Below are 8,087 nucleotides of genomic sequence, written 5' to 3'. Positions count from 1 at the left end.
TGGACACAACAAGTCGTTGGAAGTCCTCTGCAGAAATACTGAGCCATCCTGCCATTACAGCCGTCCATAATTGCGAAAGTGTTGCCGGTGCAGCATTTTGTGCATGAACTGGCCTCTTGACTATGTCCCATAAATGTTCCATAGGATTTATGTCGGGCCATCTGGGTGGCCAAATCATTCGCTCGAACTGTCCAGAATGTTCTTCAACCGAATCGCGAACAACTGTAGCAAGGTGACTTGGTGCATTGTCATCCATAAAAATTCCATAGTTGTTCGGGAACATATAATCGATGAATGTCTACAAATGGCCTCCATCTAGCCGAACATAACCATCTGCTGTCAATGATCAGTTCAGTTGGGCCAGAGAACTCAGTCCATTCCATGTAAACACAGCTTACACCATTTTGGAGCCACCTCTATCTTGCACAGTGCCTTCTTAACGACTTGGATCCATGGCTTCGCGAAGTCTGCACTACACTCGAATCCTACAATCAGCTCTTACTAACTGACATCGGGACTCGTCTGAGTAGGCCACAAGTGTCAGTAGTATAGAGCCCATCCTACACTGAAGAGCCAAAGAAACTGCTACACCTGCCTAATATCGTATAGGGTCCCCGCGAGCACATAGAAGTGCCGTAACACGACATGGCATGGACTCGACTAATGTCTGAAGTAGTGCTGGAGGGTACTGGCACCATGAATCCTGCAGAGCTGTCCATAAATACGTAAAAATACAAGGGGCTGGAGATCTCTCCTGAACAGCACATTGCAACCCATCCCAGATGTGCTAAATAATGTTCACATCTGGGGAGTTTGGTGGCCAGCGGTAGAGTTTAAACTCAGAAGAAAGTTCCTGGAGCCACTCTGTAGTAATTCTGGACGTGTGGGGTGTTGCATTGTCCTGCTGGAATTGCCCAAGTCCGTCGGAATGCACAATGGATATGAATGGATGCAGGTGATCAGACAAGATGCTTATATACGTGTCACCTGTCAGAGTCGTATCTAGACCGATCAGGGGTCTCATATCACTCCAACTGCACACACCCCACACCTTTACAGAGCCTCCACCAGCTGGAACAGACCCCTGCTGACATGCACGGTCCTTAGATTCATGAGTTTGTCTCCATACCCGTACACGTCCATCCGCTCGTTACAATTTGAAACGAGAATCGTCCGACCAAGCAACATGTTTGCAGTCATCAAGAGTCCAGTGTCGGTATTGACAGGCCCAGGCGAGGCGTAAGGCTTTGTGTCGTGTTGTCATCAAAGGTACACGAGTGGACCTTCGGCTCCGAAAGCCGATATCTATGATGTTTCGTTGAATGGTTCACATTCTGACACTTGTTGATGGTCCAGCATTGAAATCAGCAGCAATTGCGGAAGAGTTGCTCTTCTGTCATGTTGAACGACTCTCTTGAGTCGTCGTTGGTCCCATTCTTGGAGGATCTTTTTCCAGCCGCAGCTATGTCGCAGATTTGATGTTTACGAATTCTTGATTCCACGGCACACTCGTGAAATGGTCGTACTGAAAAATCGCTACTTGTGTTCCATCATTCGCGCGGCGACTGTAACACCACCTTCAAACTCACTAAAATCTTGATAATCTGCCGTTGTAGCAGCAGTAACCGATCTAACAAATGTGCCAGTTACTTGTCTTACATAGGCGCTGCCGATCGCAGCACCCTATTCTGCCTATTTACATATCTCCGTATTTGAATATGGTTCCTTATACCAATTTCTTTGGCGTTTCATTGTCCCAACGGATACGTTCGTGTACGTTACACATTGATTTCGTAGTTATTTCACACAGCGTTGCTTGTCTGTTAGTCCTGGCAACTCTATGCAAACGCCGCTGCTCTCAGTCGTTGAGTGAAGTCCATCGGACACTTCGTTGTTTATGGTGACATGTAATGCCTGAAATCTGGTTTTCTCGGCCCACTCTTGACACTATGGATCCCGGAAAATTGAATTCCCTAACGATTTCCGAAATGTAATGTCCCATGCGTCCAGCTGTAACTACCGTTCCGCGTTAAATGTCCGTGACCACTTGGAACACGTTTTTACATGAATCGCCTGAGTGCAAATGACGGCTCCGCCAATGCACTGATCTTTTGTACTTGTGTACGCGATACTACTGGCATACGTGTATATGCATATCGCTACCCCATGACTTGCGTCACCCTAGTGCATTTGGTAACAGATTGACTGCCTGTACTGTCGGCACCTCCACCCACCTCCAGCAGAGATCCGTTCGCCCACACCTTCCAGCAGCAACAACCCATTACAATGGTTATAGGGAAGATAGATGTAGCGAATCGTAAAATGAAAGACACTTTGAAGAAAAGAGAAACAGCTATGTGAATAGCAAGCGCTCAGATGACAAGCATGTGCTGCTCGAAGAAGGGAAGGCTGGTGGGCAGAAAGAATATGCAAAGGATCTGTATAAGAGAAATAAGCCTGAAGACAGTATTATAAAAAGGGAAGAGGTAACTGATGAAGATGGGGTACACGGTACTGTGAGAAGAATTTGAAAGAGAAACGAAAGATCTAAGTCGAGAAAAGGTCCACGTAGTAGACGCTATTCGCTCAGAATTATTGAGTTTCTTGCGACAGTCAGTCACGACAAGACTACTCCACCTGATGTGCAAGATACGTGAGAGAGGAGAAATCCCCTGAGACTTGGAGAAGCATGCAGTACTGACCCATGGCAGCTGCAGCCCAACCAGCATCTGACAGTGGCAGCACCACAGTCCGGCAATGACGCTGACTCATGGCACCCATCGTCCAGCAGGCGCCGTTTAGCTGCCCGTGTAGCGAAGGGTGGCAGCACGGTAGGGGGGGGGGGGGGGCAGCAGGGATGGTGGGCCCTTTCCTGCTGTTCGTTTAAATAAATGAAGACGCAACAGCATGTAACTTTACGTGTATTTTGGCGAGCGATTTGGCCGCCTTAAGTTGGTAGGATCTAAAGTGAATTTGCTTGTGGAGTGGCCACAGCTGGGCAAGTCGCAGCAACCAGTACAGGAAGGCTGTATAGCCTCAAAAATTTTTGCAAGGCTGTATAGCCTCAAAAATTAAGAGCAGATATCAAGCGAAAGATGCAGACGATAATGGACTATCCACCACTGCTGGCGGCTCACCTCCAACTGCGCAACGCTACGCGCTGTTCACATCCAGCTGCCCAACACTACAATGGCAGGCAACAATGCAAACTAGCCACAGACTGCACACAGCACAGCCAGTGATTTTCATACAGAGCGCTACGTAACGTTGCCAATAAGAAAATATAAACAGCCTACTTACAAGACGGATTCTTACAGCTCTTTAAGAATCTATAATGATTTACAGTCAAGTTTTAAAGCAAATCTGAATACACTTGCGATCTCAGAAAAATGAGGTGCATCTAATGACACATTATTTCCAATATCTTTAAAACTACAGAAGTTAATACATCACACTGAATAAACATTTTCACAAGGAACCTTTGAATTAACAACTTCTAACGCTTCATATGATTTCAACAAACATATCTCACATGATAACGTTGCACTGTAGCTATCATCCCTGTAAACCACGTATCTTCATGTATTTTATTTCTTTATTTATTACATTTCTTATATCTTTTTATTGTGCAAGTGCTTGTCAGAACATTATACCCTCCACAATTACACAGCAAATGAATACAGCATGAAGACCACACGTTTTGTCATATTTGTATATTTGTTTAATGAACAGTTTTCCAATGCCAGTAACTTTATTTAAATTTTAATTACAATTGGTAATACAAAATCATAGTAATTTAACAACTGATCAGTCACATGTGTTAACTGACACCACCTTCGTAAAGAAGTGCCGAAAGACGGTTCTGACAACCTCATACCGCACTTGCTCAAGAATATGAGCATATTTATTCTGGGACAAACATTTGTTTATGATTACTGTAAATTATCTATGACAGAATATTTATAACATTTCTTTATTTTAATATTGTTGAAGTATACTAGATCAATTTGGAAGGTGATCATGTTGAGTCCTATCGTGTCTGTAGAACACAAGAACGATGTATTTTTGATGGGGACGGCCTTCAGTCAATGGAAAATGAGACAGTCGTGGAACACTATGCGAGTCAAGTGGAGCTTGGTTCTCTTCCGATAAAGAGCTCAAGTGAGCGATTCTGGACACTTGGATGTTCGTTCTGGAAGAAGACAGATCTGTCAGTGGTATTGGGTGATATTTGATTAAGCGAGTGATACATTCAGATGGTGAATGGTCGATATAAGTCATTAAATTTTGAGAACTTACACGAGTCCTGGAAGGAGGCAGACCTGCCTCTGTTAACAAGTGGTAATCGATCGTGGAGCTGTATGATTCTGGGTGATGAACGACCATTGCAAAACTTTCGCTTCTGAAGCGACTTTATATTTCCCGAGGTCTGAATGTGCTCCACAGTAGGACCCCAACTTTTTCTAATTGTATTACAGAACTGAGGATAGACAGAGTATCAGATGCGGTAATTTGTAAATCATCATGTTGAACTGCGAACTGATTTGAGCTGGCGAATATTTCGTGTATTGTGATTACGAAATAGGCTTAGTTTTCGTTTATCTTTGATTACAGTATACTTTGGGGTTTTTTATACCATTCTTGTAACGCTCTTATTGTAACTCTACTGCATTTGATAACGGTATTTTCTGTTTGTATTTGAGCTGAAAATCGTAGACCACGTCCTGTTTATTTGAAATTTCCTTTCTTGAATAAACGTTATTCAACTTAATTCTCTGTCGTCTACATCATTTACTGACGTTAGAATAAGGCCCTTGTTATTAAATTATTGATTTAAATTTTATTTTGCATTCCTGTGTATTTTATTAATTCGCTGTTCTAGCCAGTGCATACATTATTTGACTACATGACCTCAGCTACAGGTTATCATTTGTAGTGGAAGTGCGCGACTCGACCCTATGACTACATCGAGCCATTCTTTTCGACAGAGCCACGTGTAGTCAAAGTACCTGAGGTACAAGTAACCACAGTTAAAGATGCATCTGGGTTACTCGTACGGACTGCTGTTTAGAAGAGCAACTACAATAGCAGTAACCGTTAGGTACTGTTGCGAGCTCCTACCGTTATAAAGTAATGTCAGAGGGGCGCATCCAGATTTTGGAACTGAATTTAAACATTTTGAATAGAATCAAATTAACAGTATGCTGTATGGCATTCCAAACTTAAACTTAGGGTGGCAATTGCTTAAATACTTGTGTTGTAGTAGGACTGAGCTAGTATTTCAAGATTGGGCCAGTACGTCATAATTCCGCACTATTATAAAAAGCACAACGGATCTTAGGAGGATTTTGACATCACAGTGATACTGTCCTCGCACTCCAGCTCTGGAGCAGTATACCAGAATTCTACACTGTTATAAGTAGCCTGTCACATCTGAGGTGTATTGTGACGTAATACGAGGCATGTTCAGAAAGTAAGTGTAGTAGATTTTTATATGTTGATACTAAAAACTATACCCGATCCAAACATGCCTCAGAAGGCCCAACAGTACTGACTGACCACCGTGTTATACTCATCCGCCCAACGTCACAGGATGCAGATATGGAGCAGCATGCGATCAGCACACTGCTCTCACTGTTGTTGTCAGGTTTTGTGACTGGAACGGCTACTTTTCAGTCAAGCTCCTCCAATTATCCTCAGAAGGGCTGAATGCACACCGCTTGCCAACAGCACTCAGCAGACCTGGATGTCAATCGGCGGTCTTCATGAACAGTTTCCTCGATTTCTTGTACCAACTCAACAGTCAAAATGGAAGATTTTCCACTCCTCTGCTCGTCATGAACGTTTGTTCTGCTTCCACTAAACTCCCAACACCACTCAAACGCAGTCGTTCTGTTCGTCATCATCATCATCATCATCGTCATCATCATCACGCGATCAGGCCCAGAGGACCGCACGCCACCACAGTTAGAGCTCTCCATCCGTCTCTGTCTTCTGCTGTCTGTCTCCAGTTTTCCGTGACTCCCAGCTGCAACAGGTCTTCTCTCACTCCATCGATTCACCTCTTTCTAGGTCTTCCCACTGGTCTGCTGCCTGACGGGATCCAGTCCATTGTGATTTTGGGCCATCTTGTTGCCTCCATTCTAACAACATGTCCAGCCCATTGCAGTCTTTTGCTTCTCATCACTCCCAAGATGTTAGGCTCCTTGTACAGCTCTTCTAATTCAGTGTTATGGCGTCTTCTCCATTCTCCAGTAGTCTGATCTCTGACTGGTCCAAATATTTTCCTGAGGACTTTCCTTTCAAATGTTAGCAGTCGCTTAAGGTCTTGTTTTCGAGTGCTCCAGGTTTGAGAACCATAGTGTACTACTGGCATTATTAATGTCTTATACAACCGTAGCTTTAGTTGTTGCGAGACACTTCTACATTTTAATATAGGGTCTAGAGAGTGATAGTATCTGTTTCCCGCCTGCAGTCGTGCTTTTATCTCTGCTTCAGTTGATGTTACTTCTGTAAAACATGATCCAAGGTATTTGAACTCTTTCACATGTTTATACCTGGTGTTGTTCACAATTAAATCTTGAGAGTTCTGGATCTTTCTTCCTATGGTCATATACTCTGTCTTTTCAGAGCTAATTTGTAGACCGATCCTAGCTGCCAATAACTCCAAGGTCTGGATCTTCTCTTCAGATCTTCTTGTGTGCATGCTAATAGTGCAATGTCGTCTGCATAGGCCAGATATGTAATGTGCTCATTACCAATTTGAATGCCCTTGATGTTTTCTTTGTTGAAATCCCGCATTACCCATCTCCTTGGCGTAATCCTGTTACAACTTGGAAGCTTTCTGTCATTTGATTGCCTACCTTAACCTTAAGTTTTGTGTCATTTAGGCATACCTCTACCAGTTTGACCAACTTCTTTGGTATACCAAACTCTGTCATAGTTCTAATCAGGCTAGGTCTATGTATACTGTCGTAAGCCTTCTTGAAGTCTACAAACAGGAGATGTATCTCTCGTCCGTATTCGTACATTTTTTCACAGACCTGTTTTAGGACAAAAATCTGGTCCGTGGTTGATCGCCCTGCCTGGAAACCTCCTTGGTATTCTCCAATTATGTCTGTTGCTATAGGTTTTATTCGTTCTAATAGGCAGTTGGAGAAGATCTTATAACAGGTGTTGAGTAGCGCTATGCCCATGTAGTTGTCACACACGGATTTGTCTTTCTTTTTATATATGGGGCATATCACAGCTACCTTCCATTCCTCTGGTATTTCATGTTTTACCCAAATTTGCTCGATTAGCTTGTGGATTTTGAAACAGAGGATGTCTCCAGCCTTGAGAAGTTCAGCAGGAATACCGTCCTCACCTGGACTTTTACCATTCTTAAGGTTTTTAATCTGGTTCCTTATCTCTTCAATGGTGGGTGGAGGATATTCTGGGTCTACTGTTACTGGTTCATCAAACTCAAGTAGTTCGGTTGGTTCATCAGAGTTTAGTAATTCTCTGAAGCATTCCATCCATCTTCTTCCAATTTTTTGATCTTCTGTTAACATTCTTCCATTGGCATCTTTTATGAATCTGTGTTGATGGTATGTCTCTCCTTTAAAACTTTTCTATAAAGTTCTTTATACCTATTTCCATGAAAGTCTTGTTCAGCTTCCTCCATGATACTTTTAACATATTTTCTCTTTGCTTTCCTCAATGTGGCTTGGGTCTGTCGTCGTGTTTCTTCAAACTTCGATTTTTCTTCTTCTTGCATATTGCTTTGTATCCACAGTAGTTTGGCCCGTTGTCTCTCCCTGATAGCTCCCTCACACTCCTCATTGAACCACACTCTTTTTCCCCTAGTTCGCTTTGGGATTACTTCTTGAGCTGTTTCTTTAATGGTCTCTGCAATCGCCTTCCAGTCCTGATCTACCACAGTATCTCCTTCCTCTTCATTCAAACCCTCAAAACGGTTTGTTAGTGCTATCTTGAAAGATCTTCTTATATTATCTTCAGTCAGACTCTCATGGTCATATCGAGCCACTCTTTGCATTCTTTTGTGCTTCCTGACTCTCCATATTGTTTTCATCCTTCCTCTGACA

This window comes from Schistocerca cancellata, chromosome 1 (genome assembly GCF_023864275.1).
Source record: "Schistocerca cancellata isolate TAMUIC-IGC-003103 chromosome 1, iqSchCanc2.1, whole genome shotgun sequence".
Taxonomy (NCBI): Eukaryota; Metazoa; Arthropoda; class Insecta; order Orthoptera; family Acrididae; genus Schistocerca; species Schistocerca cancellata.
The sequence above is the reverse complement of the archived record's forward strand: the minus strand, read 5'-3'. Positions refer to the sequence as shown.